At 45.5% G+C, this 25,257-nt stretch overlaps 1 protein-coding gene and 1 pseudogene across 4 annotated transcripts in view; both read right to left on the bottom strand.

Moving 5' to 3' along the window:
• The window catches only part of LOC126109396 (homeotic protein Sex combs reduced), a 322,662-nt gene that overhangs the window by 193,917 nt on the left and 103,488 nt on the right, over nucleotides 1–25,257 (bottom strand). The window lies entirely within an intron of this gene.
• On the bottom strand, nucleotides 18,154–18,271 carry LOC126109974 (5S ribosomal RNA; annotated as a pseudogene).

Here is a 25,257-nt window from a genome sequence, read left to right as displayed (position 1 = left end):
ACACCCGCACGCACACACACACCAGATACGAGGGCGCAAAACAATTGCTAATCACCTGCGACCGCCGGCAAAAACCAATTAGCGAGGTGGCGGCGGCGGCAGCGGCGATAGCAGCTCTGCTGGCGCAATTAAGGGGCATCCGCCGCGAGCCCACATAAATCACGCCTAATTGGATCCGAAGTCTTGTCAAATACACTTTTAACCTCGTCGCGGGTCAAAAGCTCTGCCGGTGGACAGGGGGGGAGTAGGATGAGGGGCTATTGGTCAGCGGTGGGGAGGTAAGACGGAGTGGGCGCGGATAGAACGCCAGGTATTTGACGCGGTGGAGACAATAGCGGGTGACGTGTGTGTGTGTGTGTGTGTGTGTGTGTGTGTGTGTGTGTGTGTGTCTGTGTGTGTGTGTGTGTGTGTGCGTGTGCGTAACGAGACGGCCGTATGGTATGGTAGCCTCGCGCGAAACAAGTGTTTAATACCGCAGATCGGTTCGTGACGCGTCATCATTCATCCGCGAGACTATATTTACAGTTCACAGTGGTTCTTGACGACGGAATGCGAACAGGCACTACCAAAAGCGTTAAGGGGCTCCGGAACGCCCTATACTTGCAATGTTAAAATGACGCTTATAAATTACATCTTTCCTCACAAAGTATTTGAGGTAGGAAGTTGAACTTTTTACGGATTATTTATTGGAATATGGGCTACAACTTAACACAGGGATTTTACAAAATTTTAGTTCAGTTATTAAAGATGATTTTTTTTCAATTGTAATGAAAATTCACATTTTTTTTGCAATTTTTTATTTATATATTCAAAAATATACAGTTTTTTGGAAAAAAGGCTGTGTTAAATTATGCAGAAGGTACTGGGTAACTTTTGCTGAAAGTTTGAAACAAATATGTTTGGAAGATCCTTAGAAAACATTTAATTAGTATGAGAAAATAAAAGTTTTGGGAATCGAGCGACAAAGATTGGATTAACTTTTTCGTGCATTCCAGGTCCATAGGATGGATTATCTTCATCCTCTGCAAACTCCTCCTCCAGCTTCCTCTTGTTCCTCCTCCTGTTTACTCTTCTCTTGTATTTCTAGACTCTTTACAGCCCTGTCTGCAGCCCGAAGGCGTTCCTTGTCTAAAGAAAGCATCGCTCGTACCATGTTAGAACCTATCTTCATTCCCATATTTCTAAATACCTTGCACCTTACAATGTTGCCATCATTGAAAGTCGCAACAGCATCATACACACCAAAGTGAAGTGTTTCTATTCCAACAAATACAGTCTTGGGGATTCTCGACCATATAACACTATTTACACTTTCATTGGGGTTTTGAGTTTTTCCGTGAATACACTTTTTCAACAGTTCAGATGCTGCTAAGTCTCTGAAAATAGGTTAGCCACAACGCATACTTTATCTCACATCAGTAAAATGTACCTGATGAACACGGACGTTAATAATAACACCATTTGACAGCAGTTTAACAGCGCCACAGTGGGTCACGCCCATGTAGAACACATTTCAAAAAAAATTTAAAAATAGTTGTAGTCTTCGTAATTGAATAAATTATATATCTATTAAAAGGTAATAGTCTGCAGATTCAGAAAACGCAAAAAGTAAATATTGAACTTTTCATGATTTTGAGCCTTTCCGGAGCCCCTTAAATAAGTAATAGAAAACATTGTTTTCGCTGCCAATATCGGTTGAAAAACATGCGGAATTTGTTGTGGGACAACGTGGCATATTCCCACTGAGTCGTGCGTGGCTCGTGTTCCCGCCATCATGTATTTTACACCCTGTTTTTAATGTACTTCCACCTCACTACGGTAATTTACATTACTACTGAGTTGCTACTCTGCCTGACCATGAGCGGCGATAGCAGCGCGTATCGACATATCCCCTCTCGAAGTATCTTTTCTCGACTGCTATTACTTCCCGGTCGTTGTCTGTCGTAACGGAGTTCGGGTCTTCCAGTCACCCGTCTGGAGCGGAGTCCGGACCTGCCAGTCGGGGAGTTGCAATGCGGCACTGGTGCAGTCGGGTTGGAACGGTGAGGTCTGCGTCGACATGGCTCGCCCGACCATTGCCGCCACGCATCACTTGAGCCGGGCCACGGTCTTGGTGGATTGTCGGTCGGTCGTCCTACTGGACGACGTGTTTCGGCTCACCGATCGTTCGTGAGTCGGCTGTGTGTGTGTGTGTGTGTGTGTGTGTGTGTGTGTGCGCGCGCGCGCGCGCGCGCGCATCGACTCCCGATTTGTCTTCGTGCGTGCTTAGTTACTATTGGGTATCGTCCAGGCCTTCGTGCAAGTTTTTGTCAGTTCGTGTGTGTAGTTGGCGTTATTTCCACTGACGACTATTTTAGAGGATGTCTGCATTCTGAGGGCAGTCGGTCGGTTGCCGCGGACCGGGGAAGTCAAGTGCAGTCGGCTGGGTCCGCTGGCGGTCCCTGCGCAGTGTCGGAGCGTGTGTGGAGCTGTCCGATCGCTGCGAGCTTCGTAGTTGACCGACCCAGGACGTCGAAGTTGAGTAGTGGTTTCAAGTACCCAAGCCACGTCCATTCATGTTGTGTGGTTCGTTTCTGTGGTTCGCTGTTTGGGGAGGTTTTCCTGTGAGCAACACCGAGTCGCTGTCCAACACGGTGTATAATTTTGACAGCTTAATACATATTTGACTGTGGATAATTACGCCCCTAACATCTTGTGTTTGAATTCGCATGTACGGACTGGTGGCAAGCAAGCCGTTTGTCGGTCGGTCCGTGGCTGTCCCTTGGTTGAGTTCCGACGGATCAAGTTTAGCTGGGCTCACTACCTGTCTCACCTAAGTGAACGAGGGCAGACCGACCTCCCTGGAGGCTTCTGAGTGCTGTTGTCTCCACTGTCTTTCTCACCGGTGTTTAGCTGTGTCTTTACAATCTATCAGAGCCAATGATAAAAGAAAAATTCTTGGTTTTACTGTGTTTTTCGTAAGTATGTTTGAATTCCGGCAAGTGGATATTTGCTGAAAGGTTATTGCCGTTGTGTTGTCTCTTCTTTTAGTCCGGTTACATCTACTAAAAACTTAAGGCTTATGGTTATATTTTTTTAAAAATTTAAAAAAATTAATTGTGGGCCTTCAGCCTTGGAACCTTATTCTTAAAATTACCTTTCAGGCTTAAACATTGCGGCCTTCTGCCTTTGAAAGGTTAAGGTAATTTATTTAAAAATCTTGAAATTTTTATTGTGGTCCTTCAGCCGTTTGTATTGCATCTTGTTTATGTTTGTATCCACCCTTGCCTTGAGGCTTCAGCCTAGCTGTGAGATTATATATATATTACATAAAATTATTTTATTTGTAATTGTAACTGCCTGTTTTCAGTCACTTGAAATTCACCTTGTTGACTTAAGATTTCTTGTTTGGAGGCCTTTAGCCGTGAAAGATTTGGAGTTTGAAACTCGTAAAAGTTCGGCTATGTGCCGCCTTGGTTATAAATGTGTTATTAAATTACAATAAATTTCAATTTTAAGGTTTAACTGACCCCAACCTTATTTGGCCCTTTCCAAAGGCCTAATCACTTGTTCTGCCCAGCGGGTTTAGTGGGCCTATCACCCACTTCAGGCCCTGTAGTTCCATGAATTTCCTTTACGTCGTGGTTTCAAGTGGCATCTGTAATAGAGGTGCGTTCCAAGCAGAGAGCTGCTATTGTGTTTCTGTTGGCGCAAAACCGGATCACCACAGATATTGTATAATGAGACCTGGCAATGAACAAAAGCACGGAGAGTCGTTGGGCCAGGCGTCTGTGAACACCGCAACAACGTCACGCAAACATGTCCGATGTCCAGCTTGCCGTCCGTCCGTACACAGCTGTGAATCCTGAATCGTTGGAACAAGTGGACACTGCCGTTCGAGGTGATCGATGAATGCGAACGATCTTCTCCCTGTCCATGACAATACAAGACCTCAAGTCTGTGCACCGGACAGCAGCTCACAAAACATCCTCATCCATCCTACAGCCCTGATCTCGCACCTTCCTACATCTGTCTGTTTGGCCCAATCAAGGACATACTCTGCGGGAAGCGGTGTGTGGATGATGGGGAAGTTATTGATGCAGGCTCCAGCAAACTAGTATCATGCGCGCATACAAGTCCTCCCAGTAAGTTGGCGCAAGGCCGTCGCACTGAACGGAGATTATAGTGAAAAAAATAGGGGGGAATAATGTGGTGTATTGGAAATCTGAATAAAACTAACCTGCTTCCAGAAAAAAAATATAAAAAATGTTTGTTCACGAAGAAGCGGTGTTGAGACAGCAAAGAAGAAACAATGATTTTTTTTCTCTTTTGTGGTTTCGCAAAACACGGTCTTCTATTGCAGTCCAGCGACAGTTCCGAAATGCCTATGGTCGAGATCCGCCGGACATAGGAAAACTGCGAAACACTTGCATTACCACCAGTTTCTTTGAACAGCTGCAAAGTATATTTCACTATAGACTGTGCTATGCCAAAAGTTTGTTGCTGTTGTCCTAACAGAATAGCCTTCCTAGTGGACAGCTACAATTACGGTATGGTTTTCAATTTCAGTATTCTCCTGCCGTCTCGTAAGGATGTAAAATTATATTAACATGATCAGGCAGACACACTCACTGCTAGATGAACACAGCATACTTTAAGCTAATGCGAACTGTTTGCCACACAGACTACGTAAGGAGTGAGGCCTATTCGAATGGAGCCGTCGTACGTAAAGGCAATTTCAGTGTTGTTGCGGATACTGATCAGTCAAATAAACAACGCAGGCGCTTAGTATTAAATTATCAGAACGGGACATCATAGAATATTTAAAACTAAATCCTTGTTCCAGCCACAAATCCACAGTTATGGGGCCGGCCGCGGTGGCCGAGCGGTTCTAGGCGCTTCAGTGCGGAACCGCGCGACTGCTACGGTCGCAGGTTCGAATCCTGCCTCAGGCATGGATGTGTGTGATGTCCTTAGGTTAGTTAGGTTTAAGTAGTTCTAAGTTCTATGGGACTGATGACCTCAGATGTTCAGTCCCATAGCGCTCAGAGCCATTTTGAATTAAACCTTTCATCAGAAGAACATGCATTTCACCTCATTCAAGAAGAAAAGTAGATACTGTATTAAGACGATTTACTCCTGATGATGGACCAACAGGTTCCGAAATGCATAATGTACTTAATAAACCACGACCATTTGTGACCAAAGGCGTTTTCTCACACTGAAGACCCAAAGAAACTGGTACACTTCCCTAATATCGTGTAGGGACCCCGTGCGAGTACGCAGAAGTGTCGCAATACGACATGACATGTGTGAAGCAGTGATGGAGGGAATTTAAAACATGAATCCTGAAGGGCTGTCCATAAATCAGTAAGAGTACGAGGGGGTGGAGATCTCTTCTGTACAGCACGTTGCAAGGCATCCCAGATATGCTCAATAATCTTCGTATCTGGGGAGTTTGGTGGCCAGCGGAAGTGTTAAAAGTCAGAAGAGCGTTCCTGGAGCCACTCTGTAGAAATTCTGGATGTGTGTTGTGTCGCACTGTCCTGCTGGAATTGGCCAAGTACGTCGTAATGCACAATGGGCATAAATGGCTGCAGGTGATCAGACAGGATGTTTACGTATGTGTCACCTGTCAGAGCCGTATCTAGACGTATCAGGGGTGCCATATCACTAACTGCACACGCCCCCCACAATTACAGAGCCTTCACCAGCTTGAACAGTCCCCTGCTGACATGCAGGGCCCATGGATTCATAAGGTTGTCTCCATACCCGCACACGTCCATCCGCTAGATGCAATTTGAAACGAGACTCGTCCGATCAGGCTAGATGTTCAAAGTCATCATCATGTCTGATGTCTGGGCTGAGGCAAGACGTAAATCTTTATCTCGTGTAGTCATCAAGGGTGCACGAGTGGGCCTTCGGCTCCGAAAGCCCAGATCGATGATGGTCCGTTGAATGGTTCGCACGCTGACACTTGTTGATGACACAGCACTGAAATCTGCAGCAATTTGCGGAAGGGTTTCAGTTCTGTCACGTCAAACGATTCTCTTCAATCATCATTGATCCCGTTCTTGCAGGATCTTTTTCTGGCCGCAGCGATGTTGGAGACCTGATATTCACCGTACACTCGTGAAATGGTCGTATGGGAATATCCCCACCCCATCGCTACCTCGGAGGTTCTGTGTCTCAACACCAAGTCAAACTCACTCACAACTGAGTTCCTGTCATTGTAGCAACAGTAACTGACCTAACAAATGCGCCAGACACTTGTTGTCTTATCTAGGCGTTGCCGACTGCAGCACCGTATCCTGCCATTTTACAATTCTCTGTATTTGAAAACGTCTGCCTACACGAGTTTCTTTAGCGCTTCAGTGTAGTTCACACTTCCAGTGCAATGAATGAAGTAACGTTTGCAGCTGGAAAATATGGATGAAATTAAATGGACAGCCGGCCGCTGTGGCCGGCAGTCCTAGGCGCTTCAGTCCGGAACTGCGCTTCTGCTACGGTCGCAGGTTCGAAACCTGCCTCGGGCATGGATGTGTGTGATGTCCTTGGGTTAGGTGTAAGTAATTCTAGGAGCAGGGGACTGATGACCTCAGATGTTAAGTCCCACAGTGCTTAGAGCCATTTGAACCATATAAATGGACAACAATTACTTAGTAGATACAGAGGTCTCCTGAGAGTTAGTAGTTGACAGTAGCCCTGTTGCAGCTAGAGGTACCCGGACGCCCATTCCGCAATAGGTCGAGCCTGCGCACCCAACACTTTGGCCGCTTTGCACGGACACTTCAAAGCCTCCACGGGCATCTCGGAATGTCTTTCAAAGACGGGCGATTTCTACTGAATGGAGGGAGTCCCAGACAAAGGGTCGGCAGGAAGAGTCAGCGTCCAGGCGCTAGCCTCGTTCCGGGAACCGCCGAACACGGAGCGGGGAGATTTATGGTTAGCAGAGTACCTGCCTGAGACGCCTTCCCGCCACAGGCCGCTGTTGCGCCCGCGGCCGACGCCCCCCGCTGGACACACCGCAACGCGGAGGGCCCTTCCAGCCCTGGAGTCCAGCCGGGGGTTCTCCAGCGCATTGTGCCGCTGGACGGCGGGCGACCATTGTCCCGGCTGTGCCGCGTGCCACGGGAGGTCGGAGCGTGCACAAAACCAGCCACTGCACCGCCTGGGAGACACACACTTTCTCCTCCGCTCTCCAGACCTTCCCGCTGGACTTCGGGCGGCGTCTGCAGTCAACTGGACACTCACAGGCGGAGAGCTTCGACTTGTTGCCTCGAGGGTGGACGACGCGGACGTCTGACGCGAAGACATACAGTTCTCAAGGTCATCGGGAAAGCGAAATACTCTCAGACTTCAAGGAGAATGTACACTACTGGCCATTAAAATTGCTACGCCACGAAGATGACGTGCTACAGACGGGAAATTTTACCGACAGGAATAAGATGCTGTGACATACAAATGATTAGCTTTTCACAGCATTCACACAAGGTTGGCGCCGGTGGCGACACCTACAACGTGCTGACATGAGGAAAGTTTCCAACCGATTTCTGATACACAAACAGCAGCTGACCGACGTTGCCTGGTGAAACGTTGTTGTGATGCCCCGTGTAAGGAGGAGAAATGCGTACCATCACGTTTCCGACTTTGATAAAGGTCGGATTGTAGCCTATCGTGATTTCGGTTTACCGTATCGCGACATTGCTGCTAGCGTTGGCAGAATATGGAATCGGAGGGTTCAGGAGGGTAATACGGAACGCCGTGCTGGATCCCAACGGCCTCGTATCACTAGCAGTCGAGATGACGGGCATCTTATCCGCATGGCTGTAACGGATCGTGCAGCCACGTCTCGATCCCTGAGTCAACTGATGGGGCCGTTTGCAAAACAACCACCATCCTGACGAACATTTCGACGACGTTTGCAGCAGCATGGACTATCTGGTCGGAGACCGTGGCTGCGCTTACCCACGACGCTGCATCACAGACAGGAGCGCCTGCGATGGTGTACTCAACGACGAACCTTGGTGCACGAATGGCAAAACGTCATTTTCTCGGATGAATCCAGGTTCTGTTTACAGCATTGATGATCACATCCGGGTTTGGCGACATCGTGGTGAACGCACATTGGAATCGTGTATTCGTCATTGCCATACTGGCGTATCACCCGGCGTGATGCTATGGGATGCCATTGGTTAAACGTCTCGGTCACCTCTTGTTCGCATTGACGGCACTTTGAACAGTGGACGTTACATTTCAGATGTGTTACGACCCGTGGCTCTACCCTTCATTCGATCCCTGCAAAATCCTATATTTCAGCAGGATAATGCACGACTGCATGTTGCAGGTCCTGTACGGGCCTTTCTGGATACATAAAATGTTCGAATGCTGCCCTGGCCAATACATTCTCCAGATCTCTCACCGATTGAAAACGTCTGGTCAATGGTGGTTTAGCAACTGGCACGCCACAATACGCCAGTCACTACTCTTGATGAACTGTGGTGTCGTGTTGAAGGACATTTCTCAGGACCTATGCACCCAAATTTCTCAGGACCTACGCACCCAAATTGCTTGAAAATGTGATCATATGTCAGTTCTAGTATAATTTATATTTCCAATGAATACCCGTTTAGCAACTGCATTTCTTCTTGGTGTAGCAATTTTAATGGCCAGTAATGTAATAATTCCAATTACAAAGAAAGCAGGTGTTACCATGCTTGAATACTACGGAACTGTCAGTTTAGTAAGTCCTCTTCCTCTTCCGCATCTCGTTTCTCTTCCGTCTAGTAACATCATCAGACGATCAATTTCAATTACAAAATGATTTAGAGGGAATTTCTGTATGGAGCGAAAAGTAGCAATTGTCACTAAACAGAGAAAAGTGCGAAGTCATCCACATGGGTACTAAAAGAAATCCGATAAATTTTGGGTATACGATAAATCGTACAAATCTAAGGGCTGTCATTGCGGCTAAATACCTAGGAATTACAATTACGAGCAACTTAAATCGGAAAGACCAGCTAGATAATGTTGTGGGGAAGGCAAAACAGGCTTTTTTGGCATAACTCTTAGAAGACGCGACAAACTCACTAAAGTGACAGCCTACACTACACTTGTCCGTCCTCTGCTGGAATATTGCTGCGCGGTGTGGGATCCTTACCAGATAGGATTGACGGAGGACATCGAAAAAGCGCAAAGAAGGGCAGCTCGTTTCGTGTTATCGCGCTATACATATACACGACAAACTGCCTGCTGGGGAAAAAAAAAAAAAAGCAGGCACTGAGAACTCACAAAGGAGGATGAAAAGAACTGAAACTTCAAACGCTGAGGGATTACGTGATATTGTTACACTGGTTGCAGAAACGACTAAAATTTACAAAGAACTCCCCCTACCCTCAACTCCTCTGACCTACCTGCATGTACCAGTGCACCTACAGAGGCTGTCATGGAGAGATTGTATCAAGCCAAGCTGGCTCAAAAGTGTTGTACATGGTTCAAGGAAATCTTCTCTGTTTACAAGCCATGTGGCTTCGAATAAAATACACGAGGTTTCGATGGCTGTCTCTGCTACGGTCATCAGGAGTTAAAATCACTGATTGCCGTCTTTAGCACGGTGTTCTACTTATATAGATGTATGGTTGCGCCTGGAATCTTTCAAAGAAGGCCATAGTGGAACTGGTCTTCGATACCATGGATACAAAAAATGGGACGGACTTGACGTCCGGCCTGGTCCCACACATGTTCCATTGGGGACAGATCTGGGAGTATTTTTGTTCATGGCAGTACCCCATCACCAGGCATATATCTCACAGACATACTTGCCCATGTGAAGGAGTTACGAGGCGCTTGGTGGACAATACGGCGATTCTTGTCTGCGGTAGGCGGTCGTGCAAGTCCAGGGTGTAAATAGCGAGGTGAAACATGTTTAAGAAAAATGTTTCTGGTTCGGATTTTAGGTATGTCTTGAGTTCACAATTCTACATCTTCTTCTACATCTACGTCGATACTCTGCATATCATTTTTAAGTGCCTGGCAGAGGGTTCATCGAAACACCTTCACAATTCTCTATTATTCCAATCTCGTATAGCGAGCTCTGATTTCCCTTATTTTATCGTGGTGATAGTTCCGCCCTATGTAGGTCGGTGTCAACAAAATATTTTCGCATTCGGAGGAGAAATATGGTGATTGGAATGTCGTGAGAAGATTCCGTCGCAACGAAAAACGCCTTTCTTTCAATGATTTCCAGCCCAAATCCTGTATCATTTCTGTGACACTCTCTCCCATATTTTGCGATAATACAAAACGTGCTGCCTTTCTTTAAACTTTTTCGATGTAGTCCGTCAGTCCTACCTGACAAGGATCCGACACCGCGCAGCAGTATTCTAAAAGAGGACGGACAAGCGTAGTGTAGGCAGTCTCCTTAGTAGGTCTGTTACATTTTCTAAGTGTCCTGCCAATAAAACGCAGCCTTTGGTCAGCCTTCCCCACAACATTTTCTGTGTGTTCTTTCCAATTTAAGTTGTTCGTAATTGTAATACCTAGGTATTTAGTTGAATTTACGGGTTTTAGATTAGATTGACTTATCGTGTAACCGAAGTTTAACGAGTTCCTTTTAGCACTCACGCGGTTGACCTCACACTTTTCGTTATTTAGGGTCAACTGCCACTTTTCGCACCTTTCAGATATGGATACTCTGCAAATCACACTTAAATGCCTTACAGAGGGTTCATGGAACTACCTTCACACTAAATCTCTGCTATTCCACTCTCGAACAGTGGGCGGAAAAAACTAACACCTGTATGTTCCTGTGGGAACTCTGATATGGCTTATTTTAGTATGATGCTCATTTCTTCCTATATGGGTCGGCGCCAACAAAATATTTTCACATTCGGAGGAGACCGTTAGTGATGGAAATTTCGTTAGAAGATCCCTTCGCCACGAGAAAAGCCTTTGATTTAATGACGTCCATCCCAAATCCTGTATGATGGCCGTGACACACTCTACCCTACTTCTCTATAGTGCAAAACGTGCTGCTTTATTTAAAAATTCTCGATGTACTCGTTAAACCTATCTGGTAAGGATCCCACACCGCGCAGCAGTATTCTAAAAGAGTACTGACAAGCGTAATTTAGGCGGTCTCGTTAGTAAATCTGCTGCGTCTTCTAAGTGTTCTGCCAATAAATCACAGTCGTCTATCCGAAACGGGTCACTTAAGTTTCTAGTATTACATCTAGTCTTACAATTTTGCACATAGACTGCGAGGGTAACGTTCTGAACATCCTGAAAGAGCTGGAAAACCTTAGTGCGTTTAGAAATCTTCAAACCAAACAGAAAAATCTCAAAATTAGTTAAGGAATAAAGCCGTTTTCACTAACTTCCATTCTTTAAACTAATAGTGTGGTTCATCGGACCGCTCCTGCTTAGTGCCTTTATTAAGGTACATTTTAAAAGTTTTCTTAAAAATTGTAACGATTTTTAAGATTTTTTAAAAACTCTTAATATTATGTTTAGAGCCAGCTAGTGTGGCCGTGCTGTTCTAGGCGCTTCAGTCCGTAACCGCGTGACCGCTACGGTCGCAGGTTCGAATCTTGCCTCGGGCATGGATGTGTGTGATGTCCTTAGGTTAGTTAGGTTTAAGTAGTTCTACGTTCTAGGGGACTGATGACCGCAGATGTTAAGTCTCATAGTGCTCACAGCCATTTGAACCATTATGTTTAGAAATGTCCCACAATTTCCAAGTTTCCATCCCTATATCTATGAGCTATTGACTCGACAACTGCAACTTTTATTAACGTCCTTATTTTTGTATGCACGATTCCCAGCCGTTTCCATGGATTTAATCGGATATTATACACGATTCTACGCATGTGCCGCTTCCGTCGATGCCTATGTTTTGATAGCCATTTATTCTGTGTATGGCAGTCGAACCATTCCGTCCCGGCGTGGCTTTAGCTGAGACTACGTTTATACTGTCTCTTCCCTGTCTCCCCCCCTTCCCCCTCTTTCCCGTGCGTTTTATAGTCTTTTCCCTAGTCCCATTTGTTCAAAGGTTCCAGTTTCTCGTCGCGTGTTTTTCCCCACCACTATCGTTTTTCTAACTTCCGCAAACTTTAAAGAAAGGTTTGCAATCTGACTTACTTAGTGTAAGTATTCAGCCATCGAAAGACTTTTTATCACTATCATATGGTCTTTGCATAATATTGTTTACGGTCTTCTGCACCTGATGATGTAATTTACAATTGCGAAACCGGTCGTGTCTTTAATAAAGAATTTACTACAGCTGCACCAGTGTTCATAGAGCATGCAAAAGTTTGCCTCTGGATGCCCGTCCAATAAGCAGTTTACGTAAAATCAATGTTTGTTCATTAGACAATGGACCAAGACAGGTACAATCTTCCTCATATTCAGGTCGTGTAATAGCCGAGCCCCTCCGAAATACAAGAGAAAATATTATTTTTTGCCATGTGTTCACAGAGAAACAACTCCCCTAAGTGAAGATACAATTATTGCAGTAATAGTTACGAGCTGTGGAGTTGCCCGTTTAGCAGAACTAAGCTTGGATAGAGAGGGGGGGGGGAGAGGGGAGAGGGAGAGGAGAGAGAGAGAGAGAGAGAGAGAGAGAGAGAGAGAGAGAGAGAGAGAGTCAGAAATGTAGTGTAGTGCAGTGGGAGTAGAGACTAAACAGCATTGCTGATAGCTTATCTATGCGGAACCGGTTGCAGCGGGAAAACAGAAAAATAAATATTTTCTGATGTCATGTCTGCTCGGGCTGCAACTGTATTCGTATTTGTAGGAGGCACGTAATCACAGACCGGTACCCACTAACCCAGTGTACGTACGCGAGGTGTTCATTTGAAAGATGTTGAATTCGTATTCCGGAGGCGCTGTTAAATGATTTGTAGACCTAGAAAATGCTTTCGACAGTGTAAACTGGTGCGAGATTCGGTCATGTAAAAAATAGATACTCACTTTGCATAAGATGTTGATAATTTCATGGGTAGAGCGAATATTTTATGACGAGGCACTCAGTCAAATTGGGGGAGAAGGAGGCATAAATGCCTCGGGATGGGTGTGTGTGTTGTCCATAGCGTATGTTAGTTTCAGTTAGGTTACGTAGTGTGTAGGCTTAGGGACCGATGACTCCGCAGTTTGGTCCCCTAAGACCTTACCACAAATTTCCAAATTTTTCTACTTATCTCGAAGCTCTTCGGCATACGAATATTAAAAATTAGTCTTCACTCGCTTGAGACCCTACGTATTGCCAGCAGCCGCACAATGAGAAGAGAGGCGGACACACTGAATAATTCCCAAGGTCCTTGGCATCGTTTATGTAGAAACTTCTCTTCCTGCTCCTCGACATGAGTCATTACACTGTAGTGCAGAATGAGTATAATTGTCCTTCGTATAGTGCGGTTGTATATGCACACTTGGGAGAGAAACGTTCACTAAATTATTTTTCTGTAGCATTAGAGCTAACTGTAAGAAGTGTGTAGTAAGTCCCTATCATGTGATGACCTTAGAAAATGATTCGTCCGTGAACGAGTTAAATGGCTGTGGTTACTTTCATTGCACCGACCTCGTGAAGTACGCATCGCTTCGCTTTGATGGCGGAATGCAAAGTAAAAGGATTATTGCACATCCTGAATCGTAATGAAATACAGCTAGAACAATTCGTGATGAGCACTGCCCAGTAAATTACATAATTATAGCGAAAAAAAGCATAAAGAACATTGCATGTCCTCACGTTTCGCAGACCGCTGAATGTAATAGACGCGCATATGTTCCCAACCTCATGTTTGTAAGGATGTAACAGCTATCATTCGCGGATTTACGGCTTACGTGCATAGGCGTAGCCATTGGTCACAGCCGGCAATGGACTGCAGGCAATGAACAGTTATTTGTTCTGCTTACAAGATCCAAATGGAGGCCTAATCTAGCATCTTTTTCCAACACAGACGTCTTCATGACAATTGTTCTATTACAAGCGGCATTTCGTATGGATAGACGTAATGTGTACAACGTAGTCCCAGTTGAAGGTTGCCTATCTTAAAGCCTTTCAAGGGGCAAGAAAAATTTTGAATCTAAGTTTTTCACATAATAATTTACCGAATTTAAAAATTTAAAATGCTGTCATAATCTACTCCTTACTACATACAGGGCTATTACAAATGATTGAAGCGATTTCATAAATTCACTGTAGCTCCATTCATTGACATATGGTCACGACACACTACAGATACGTAGAAAAACTCAAAGTTTTGTTCGGCTGAAGCCGCACTTCAGGTTTCTGCCGTCAGAGCGCTCGAGAGCGCAGTGGGACAAAATAGCGACAGGAGCCGAGAAAGCGTATGTCGTGCTTGAAATGCACTCACATCAGTCAGTCATAACAGTGCAACGACACTTCAGGACGAAGTTCAACAAAGATCCACCAACTGCTAACTCCATTCGGCGATGGTATGCGCAGTATAAGCTTCTGGATGCCTCTGTAAGGGGAAATCAACGGGTCGGCCTGCAGTGAGCGAAGAAACGGTTGAACGCGTGCGGGCAAGTTTCACGCGTAGCCCGCGGAAAATTGGCTCATGCCACAACTGGACACCGACAGCGCCGATTTCATCTTTCAACAGGATGGTGCTCCACCGCACTTCCATCATGATGTTCGGCATTTCTTAAACAGGAGATTGGAAAACCGATGGATCGGTCGTGGTGGAGATCATGATCAGCAATTCATGTCATGGCCTCCACGCTCTCCCGACTTAACCCCATGCGATTTCTTTCTGTGGGGTTATGTGAAAGATTCAGTGTTTAAACCTCCTCTACCAAGAAACGTGCCAGAACTGCGAGCTCGCATCAACGATGCTTTCGGACTCATTGATGGGGACATGCTGCGCCGAGTGTGAGAGGAACTTGATTATCGGCTTGATGTCTGCCGAATCACTAAAGGGGCACATATCGAACATTTGTGAAGGCCTAAAAAAACTTTTTGGGTTTTTGTATGTGTGTGCAAAGCATTGTGAAAGTATCTCAAATAATGAAGTTATTGTAGAGCTGTGAAATCGCTTCAATCATTTGTAATAACCCTGTATAATCTTACGTTAAAGATTTTATACAGTAAGTAGAGTACTGAAATTAGGAGCCGTGGACATGTCTTAAACTCGTAGCACATAAATTACCCACACTAGATTTATTCAGCATCTGACAATCAGAGCACTAACAACTCCCAAAAATTCTTTAAGCAAGGTTCCAAACCTTTTCTAAACATTTCTCGCCGACACGCCTCACAAAATAATAAAAGGAAAAAAGTTTATCGCTTACTCCATTTCCACAGTTCGTGTAGTAAAACTTGAGAATCAGACATGACGTTCTAGCTTATTACTCCTTTATTACTAACTGGTTGGTTTGTGGGGTGCTCAACTGCGCGGTCATCAGCGCACGTACAAAGTTTACACTGTGCAATTTTTACACAATCTAGTCTAGCCACTGTCATGAATGATGACGATAGTGGTGGTGGTGGTGATGTAATGATGATGAAATGATGAGAACAACACAAATGAAATGTCATCTGGTCTGTGTCCGAGCAATCGTTTACCGCAAATTAACGCAATAGAACAATAAAAATACAGGGTGATTCAAAAAGAATACCACAACTTTAGGAATTTAAAACTCTGCAACGACAAAAGGAAGAGCTAAGCACTATCTGTCGGCGAATTAAGGGAGCTATAAAGTTTCATTTAGTTGTACATTTGTTCGCTTGAGGCGCTGTTGACTAGGCGTCAGCGTCAGTTGATGCTAAGATGGCGACCGCTCAACAGAAAGCTTTTTGTGTTATTGAGTACGGCAGAAGTGAATCGACGACAGTTGTTCAGCGTGCATTTCGAACTAAGTATGGTGTTAAACCTCCTGATAGGTGGTGTATTAAACGTTGGTATAAACAGTTTACAGAGAATGGGTATTTGTGCAAAGGGAAAAGTTCTGGACGGCCGAGAACGAGTGATGAAAATGTAGCACGCATCCAGCAAGCATTTGTTCGCAGCCCAGGAAAATCGACTCGCAGAGCTAGCAGAGAGCTGCAAATTCCACAATCAACTGTATGGAGAGTCCTACGAAAAAGGTTAGTTATGAAACCTTATCGTCTGAAATTGGTTCAAGCACTGTCTGCAGCTGATAAGATTAAAAGAATCGATTTCTGTGATTTTATCCTTGCTCAAATGGAAACAGATGAATCTTTCGTTTCAAAGATTGTGTTTAGTGATGAAGCAACTTTCCACAGTAAGCAACTTTCCAGACTAACGGGAAAGTCAACCGTCACAATGTCTGTATATGGGGCACTGAGAATCAGCGGGAAACAACTCAGTATGAACGTGACTCGCCTAAGGTGAACGTTTTCTGTGCCATTTCAGCCAATAAAGTTTTTTTCCCTTTTTCTTCGAAGGTGCTACTGTAACTGGACTACAGTATCTGGAGATGTTAGAGAATTGGCTGTTCCCTCAGCTCGAACAAGAAGCACAACAATTCATATTTCAGCAGGATGGAGCGCCACCACATTGGCACTTATCTGTTCGTAACTACCTGAACGTCAACTACCCGAGGCGATGGATCGGCCGCCAGGCAGCCCGTGACAGAGCACTTCATCACTGGCCTCCAAGAAGCCCTGATCTTACCCCCTGCGATTTTTTCTTATGGGGGTATGTTAAGGATATGGTGTTTCGGCCACCTCTCCCAGCCATCATTGATGATTTGAAACGAGAAATAACAGCAGCTATCCAAACTGTTACGCCTGCTATGCTACAGAGAGTGTGGAACGAGTTGGAGTATCGGGTTGATATTGCTCGAGTGTCTGGAGGGGGCCATATTGAACATCTCTGAACTTGTTTTTGAGTGAAAAAAAACCTTTTTAAATATTCTTTGTAATGATGTATAACAGAAGGTTGTATTATGTTTCTTTCATTAAATACACATGTTTAAAGTTGTGGTATTCTTTTTGAACCACCCTGTATTGTTAAGAGTGGGGGGAGAAGTCGGGGGCGGGGGGGGGGAGATGAAAAAGATATATGAAGGGAGCTTTCTTTTTCGAAGCGCCATGTGTTTCGCACAACAGTTCTGGTTTGTGATCTCCCAAGTCCAGGACTTTTACAGCTACGTTGTAGTGTTCTGCTGTTTTACGTAACGGCAATTTCCCTTTTTTTCTTTGCTCACCCACTCCTACCGCTGCTTCACACACACACACACACACACACACACACACACACACACACACAGCGTGAGAGACGCACACACTTGCATGAGGTCTCTGTTCGATTGCTCTTACAGTTAAGCTAAGACACGAGTCTCATTTGTCCTTGTAACATGCACCCTTAAACGAATTAACTACAGAGCGAAAGCCAAGGACGGAGAAACGACACTGGGCGTAAAAAAGAAGGGGGGCGAGGTGGACGTGAGACGCGATCTGGTGGCGAGCGGGGGACAGGCAGTACCAGGTTGGTGGAGGAATTTAGAAAAATTGGGGACACAGCGGAAAAGGAGGAACTGGATGCAAAAAAGTAGGAGGAGGAACAAATTGGGAAAAGTCGCAAAACAGGGAGCGTCAGTGAGACGTATGCGCGGGGAGACTGATAACTCCAGCCCGGGAGGTCCGCAATGAAGACGGATTTCCGGCCAAAGATCAGCCAACCATTCGAGTTACAAATTGACTCGAATTAGGGCCGATACAAATGGTCCGAGCAGGGGCAGGACCCACACAGTGTGGGCGCGGGAGGAGAGGGGATTAGGGGAGGGGAGATGCGGCGTCTGTTCTACGGAGACACCACTCGTCGGCGTTGCTCTCAAACTGCCAGACTACTGTTCAATAGGTCAGCAGTTCGATCCCCAGTCAGTCTTAAGATCTTTGCCACTTAACAGTTATTTCCTCTCTGGCATTATTTCTTGCTTCGGAGTCCACATTAAAACGCAAGACGCAATATACACCAAAATTAACCTCCGCAGAGGCCTTGAGCGTCCCAACGGTACCGACCGGCCGCCGTGTCATCCTCAGCCCACAAGCGTCTGGATACGGATATGGAGGGGCATGTGGTCAGCACACCGCCCTCCCGACCGTATATCAGTTTACGAGATCAGAGCCGCTACTTCTCAGTCAAGTAGCTCCTTAGCTTGCCTCACAAGGGCTGAGTGCACCCCGCTTGGCAACAGCGCTCGGCAGACTGGATGGTCACCCATCCAAGTGCCACCCCAGCCCGGCAGCGCTTAACTTCGGTGATCTGACGGGAACCGGTGTTACCACTGCGGCAAGGCCGTTAGCACAGTATACACTACCTGACAAATAAAAGGTTAAGCATCTAGAACACATGGTCGGATGTCGACGTAGCTTCGTTCACGTATACATCCTCGGAGGCTATGTAAATGATTAAAGTTGCAATTCGCTGTTACTGACAGAATAGCCAATAGAGTGCGTTGGTGTTGTTCGTGTTCAGTGTTGTTACCAGGCGTGGTACGTTATAAAAGGGCTTTAACAGTCGCAGGTGTAGAGTCATCGCTGAAGAACACCGAGATGCTGCGTACTAGTTTGAGACAGCAGTATCAGCATCTTACAGAGTTTGAAAATGGCCTCATTTCTGGTCTCCATTTGGCCGACTGGGACATTCGGATGTTTATATTTATTGACTCCAGTTTTGAATACTGAAATTTATTCAACCATAATAGAAGTAAATGTACTAGGTAAAGCGACGTATGAACATTTGCACCGGACCGGGACTCGAACCCGGTGGCCTTACCATTTGGCTATCCGTGCACGACTCCCAGCCACAGCCAAACTTCCACATGTCACGTACCTGTCTATTTCTGGTCAGAAATAGGTGAAGACGAGCCTGTGACGGCAATGAAAACGATAATCTGCGACTTCTCGTTGTCTTGATTCTAACACCCACATGAGGATCACAAGGTGTGCGAGTGCTGGTAAATGAATTAATAATCTATGAGAAGAAATAGAAAGGTACGTGACTTATGGAAGTTGGGCCGGTACGGGGAGCGTGCTCGGATAGCCTGTGGTAAGGTGACCGCTCGCAGTAAGCGGGAAATCCAGGTTGACGTGGTTCTTTACGTATGAAACGAAATGCCGTGTGACTAGGGCCTCCCGTCGGTTAGACCGCTCGCCTGGTCTTTCGATTTGACGCCACTTCGCCGACTTGCGCGTCGATGGGGATGAAATGATGATGATAGTATGTCTACAACTATTACAGATCAGTTACAGCATTCAGATGCGACACTTCAAAATGGTTCAAATGTCTCTGAGCACTATGCGACTTAACTTCTGAGTTCATCAGTCGCCTAGAACTTAGAACTAATTAAACGTAACTAACCTAAGGACATCACAAACATCCATGCCCGAGGCAGGATTCGAACCTGTGACCGTAGCGGTCGTTCGGCTCCAGACTGTAGCGCCTAGAACCGCACTGCCACTCCGGCCGCCGATGCGACAGTGGTCCAATATTGGACTGCATGGAAGCGGGATGACAGGGGCAGTCGTCATCAAGGTGTAGTCGACAATGTCTGGCCACCACATGACTCGATCGCCATACTGCGCACCAAGCATAGCGTAAGCCTTCCCATCTGCATCAAAGAACAGGTAATCGGCTCTCGCGCCATGGGGCCCAGACTAGAAGCGGAGTAATCCGGGAAACACTGCAGCAACCGCAAGCTGCCGTGAGCAGCACGACACACAGCTGCGTTTGGAGTGGTACCGTAACTGGAAAGTATGCACTGACGTCGCATTACGTTCAGCAATGACTCGTGGTTCTGCACTACCGTGGACGACCATCGTCAGCGAATATGGCGGCAGACTGAGAAGAGGTCCCGTTCTTCCCATGTTTCGAAGAGGACAGCGTTCGATGTCGGAAGGCAAAGAGTATGACAGGGAACGACTGATGGTGATTGACGAAGTTCTGATGACAACGATTCGTCACAGATATGCTGCTTTCTCACGTGTAACCTCTTGCGAGACAGTGTCGTCGTGCCAATTTTCGACAATGCTCATCCACACAATAAGTGTTTCTATGAACTGTGTGATGTTCAGTTACTCCCGTGGTCAGCAAGATTCCAAATTCTGTCCCCGATACATGTGTAGGACGAGCTTGGAAAATGTTCAAATGTGTGTGAAATCTTATGGTACTTCACCGCTAAGGCCATCAGTCCCTAAGCTTACAGACTACTTAACTCAATTATCCTAAGGACAAACACACCCATTCCCGAGAGAGGACTCGCACCTCCGCCGGGACCAGCCGCACAGTCGTGACTGCAGAGCCCGAGACCGCTCGGCTAATCCCGTGCAGCGACGAACTTGGGCATTAAATCTGGCCCAGTGCGTATGAAAAATCATTTACAACAGTTGTAAGCTGGCTTGCCTCAAGGGGAAGGAATCAATGTGTTTATGATTTCCTTTACAACGGAATCAGAGTATATAATATGGGGGCGGGAGGGGGAAGGAGTGGGAAGGCTGCAGGGTCACATTGATATATTGGTCTCATACTGGTGATTTATTTGTAAATTTTGCTCGATTTTGTAATCGCTGCAGCAACATCACATGCCCACTCAACCTGTGAAGTTTCGTTACGTTTCCTCCTCCCCCCACCCCCCAACGGTTCTTAACCTTTTTGTCGGGCAGTGTAACGTGACCAGCCACCTCAATCCGGAGGTCGGAGAAACGGAAAGGCATAGGGTCACGACCCCCGTTTGCAGTATATTAATACAATGAGGTGACAAAAGTCATGCAATACGTCCTAATATCATGTCGGACTTACTTTTGCAGCAACTCTACTTTGTATGGACTCAACAAGTCTTTAGAAGACCCCTGCAGGAATATTGAGCCATGCTGCCTCAGAATCCGTCCATAATTGCGAAAGTGTTGCCGGTGAAGGACTTTGTGCATGAACTGAGCTCTCGACTGTCCCATAAATATTCCATAAGATTCATGTCGGGCGATCAATTGATTCTCTCGAACTGTCAAGAACGTTCTTCAGATCGATCGTGAACAATTGTGGCCGGGTGACATGGCGCATTGCCACCCATAAAAATTTCATCATTGGTTGCGAACGGGAAGTCCGTGAATGACTGCAAATGGTCACCAAGTAGCCGAACATAACAATTTCCGAAATTAGAATTATATATTAATACCTTCAGCCGCTGACGTGCGTTGGATATATCAACGGGGAGAGGTGAAAATGTGTAGCCGGTCAGAGTGGCCGTGCGGTTCTAGGCGCTTCACTATGGAGCCGAGCGACCGCTACGGTCGCAGGTTCGACTCCTGCCTCGGGCATGGATGTGTGTGATGTCCTTAGGTTAGTTAGGTTTAATTAGTTCTAAGTTCTAGGCGACTGATGACCTCAGAAGTTAAGTCGCATAGTGCTCAGAGCCATTTGAACCATTTTTGAAAATGTTTGCCCCGACCTGGACTCGAACCGGGGATCTCCTGCTTACACGGCAGATGCTCTCTCCATCTGAGCCACCGAGGGCACAGAGGATAGTGCGACTGCAGGGACTATATCGCGCCGGCCTCCCGCGAGACCCACATTCTCACCTTGTATGTCCACACACTACACCCGTAGTGCTGCTACCCAACACACGCATTACTCGTGCAAGACATTCTTTCCAAATCCCGTAAGAGTTCGGGTAATATGTGTGCGTCCGCACAGAAAAAGAGAGTCATGGCCGGTATTGCCAGAACTATATACTTACATGCATATGGTGTCTGTTCTTTCGGCCATGTCCGAAAGAACAGCCACCATATCCATGTAAGTATAACCATTTCCAGTCAATGATCGGTTCAGTTGGAGCAGTGGACCCAGTCCATTCCTTGCAAACACACTCCACACCATTATGGAGTCACCACCAAGCTTACTCAGTGCCTTCTTGACAGCTTTAGTCCCCCATACTCTAGCATTAGCTCCTCCTGTCAGAAGTAGGGACTCATCTGACCAGACAACGGCTTTCCAACCGTCTAGGGTCCAACCGATACGGTCACGAACCCAGAAGAGGCGCTGCAAGCGATGTAGCGCTGTTAAACGCACTCTTGTCGGTCGTTTGCTCAAAAATTGCTCTAACCACTATGGGACTTTTTTGTAAGTTTTTGAAAAAAATGGTTCAATTGGCACTAAGCACTACGTGACTTAACATCTGAGGTCATCAGTGCCCTAGACTAAGAACTACTTAAACCTAACTAACCTAAGGACATCACACACATCCATACCCGAGGCAGGATTCGAACCTGCGACCGTAGCAGCAGCGCGGTTCCGGACTGAAGCGCCAAGAACCGCTCGGCCACAGCGGCCGGCGGTCGTTTGCTGCCGTAGCCCACTAACGCCAAATGTCGCCGTACTGTCCTAACATATACGTCCGTCGTACATCCCACATTGTTTTCTGAGGTCATTTCACGCAGTGTTGCTTGTCTGTTAGCACTGACAAATCTACGAATACGCCGCTGCTCTCGGTCTTTAAGTGAAAGCCATCGACCACTGCATTTTTCGTGGTGATAAGTAATGCACGAAATTTGGTATTCTCGGCACACCCACTCATGGCACTGTGGATCTCGAAATATTGAATTCCCTGTTTTTCCGAAATGGAATGTAACTACCATTCTGCGTTCAAAGTCTTAATTCCCGTCGTGCGGCCACAATCACGTCGGATACCTTTTCACATTACGTGAGAACAAATGACAGTACCATTAATACAGTGCCCTTTTTACTTTGTGTACGCCATACAGCCATCTGTATAGGGCTTACCGCTATCACATAACTTAGTCTCTTCAGTGTAATCTTGTTACTGGTGTAACTATCTTACCACGCACTGAGAGGAGTGTATAGCTGTAGACGTAAATAGCTAACAAGGGGACCCTCCATACTGTAAATCACGGATTTTGATGTGCTACAAACATGTTGTAGAGGCACTTACTCTGAGTACCTGGCTATTTGGTCTTTTATCGACGGGTCTTGGTTTTCGTAAAAATCGATTTTGATGTTCATTGCGTACTTTGTATACCTGTAACATTACATATATTCTGAGCAAGTCAACGTAGCTCAGGCCGGTATTAAACTATCAAATTTCTTTGTCAAATATCTTTGTCCAATATCTTTGTCCAATATCTTTGTCAAAGATATTTGATGGTGTAATAGGGAACTTTGTCAAATGTCGTCCAATATTTGATCAAATCTAGGGCCTCGCCGTAGATTTGATCAAAGAAGTCGCTTGTCTTCTGCTCACTCAATGTGACATGTTACCACATGGAGCGCTAGCATCGCTGCATTCTGTCGTCTGTAGTGTTTTTATAAACATCGCCAGTAAATACAATTGGTGTGTGCCAACAACTACAAAAGTAATAGAGATGTATGAAGCTGGAGGCGCTTTTCAACGCGAGGCACCCTGAATACAAGAATAGATTAAGAAGATTGGAGACCTGACCTGACCTGACCTAACCTAACATAACCTAACCCTCTCCTGTAGCAAGGAATCGGAGTGTTACAGTGAGCCTGTCTTCTGCAAATGTAGCAGTTCTTAAGTGAATATTGTGCTTTGTGATATGAGGATACACTTCACTGAGCACATGCTGAAATGTATGCTCATCCGTTTCTAAGTAATTGATATACGACTTAACGTCCTCCACTATATGCTCACGTAACAAGTTTTGTTGAATGCTTTTATCGTGTCGTTGTAAAACCCACGGCATCACCCAGGTATGTGCACACAGTGCAATTGTGGTACATGCATCTGCTGCGGTTAATATAAAGTTGTTGTTGTCCGCCATCTTGAACTTTGACGAAAAATATAATGACAGTGTAATACCCCTTCTAGCGCTACGTCAAAGATCTTTGTCAAATATATTTGGCGGAATATTTGATCAAATCTTTGACAAAGACATTTGATGGTGTAATACCGGCTTCAGCGGTGGCCGGCACGGTAGCTCAGCGTGTTCGGTCAGAAGGTTTAGCTAACATCTGTAATAAAAAAAACTGAGTGCACGGATCAACGAACAACCTGAACGAGTGTCATCGGACGTCCGCCATGAACAAATTCAACGAACAATATAGAATAATATAGAACAAAATGAAATAAAAAAATGCGTGTTCCGTCAGAGGGTAATGTGTCCTCTGTAATAAAAAAAACTGACTTAATCGATCAACAACGAACTTAAATGGATGTCTTACGACGTCCGCTCCGAGCAGATGCAATGAACTAAATCGAACAAAACGAAAATTAAAAAAAAAGGCGGCAAAAGTTCATGGCCACCGCGCCGGAGGTACCCTGTTCGAATCCTACTCCTGAACTTTTTTTTCCAAAATCGACCGAATTTTTCAATTTTATTTCAAAGAATATCTACGAACAGTGTAAGGTGTGCAAAATTATAAAGATATATTCAGTTATTAATTTTTTCTGTCATACAATATTACAAGATCTTATTTTTCATCGTCCACATTGCCCGATGTGCCAGAACAATACTGTGGGTGATACCTATCATAGAAACAACCGAAGCACAAATTTTCTCAGCACCACGCGCATTTTATGAAAGCAACCGTCTTGCAGGCGTACGGTTTCTTCGTGAGCGATACCGGGAAACAATTCTTTCGCACTGAAAAAGATTTCTCTTGAATGTGCTAATTTCGATGCGAACCATGCGTATCTAATCATGCTTTCAAAATTACGTGCGCTGATGTAGGCTCAGCGAATGTAATTTTATCGAATTTTCCCTAGAATCGACCTATCTATTGTCTTTCATCAAGTCGGGAGCATTCTGAATAATTTTCGTGAAGATTTTCACCTGTCGGTAAAAATAAACATCGCAGGGCTGGCAATAACGAGTGCACTTTGGTGGGAGCACTTTTAGGGTGCAGGTCCTCGCTTTCCTTTCATCACTGATTACCGTACAAAGTAGAATCGGTTTGTCCTCCCCATGAATCGTAGATGTACAAAAATTTTTGTCCCACGTACGGAAGAATTAAGGAACGCAAAAATTCTTCGTACAACAGTTTCGTGAACTTCTCGGATTTCGTGCAGGACGTGACTACATTTCTGTATTTCCAAGATAATTCGTATACTCGTTTTTGAACGTTAGGGCCAAATTTTCTGCACAGTTCTTCCATACATAGAAAAAAACGTATGGGAGTAGGATTCGAACACGGTACCTCCAGCGTGGTAGCCGTGAGCATTTACCGCTACGCTGACTTGCTCGGAAAATATGTAATGTTACGGTTATACAAAGCCCGCAATTAAGTTCAAAATCGACTTTCTCAAAAACCAAGGCCC

The sequence above is a fragment of the Schistocerca cancellata genome, chromosome 12 (genome assembly GCF_023864275.1).
Source record: "Schistocerca cancellata isolate TAMUIC-IGC-003103 chromosome 12, iqSchCanc2.1, whole genome shotgun sequence".
In the NCBI taxonomy this organism is placed as follows: domain Eukaryota; kingdom Metazoa; phylum Arthropoda; class Insecta; order Orthoptera; family Acrididae; genus Schistocerca; species Schistocerca cancellata.
Note: the sequence above shows the minus strand (reverse complement) of the source record. Positions and strands in the feature narration are given on the sequence as shown.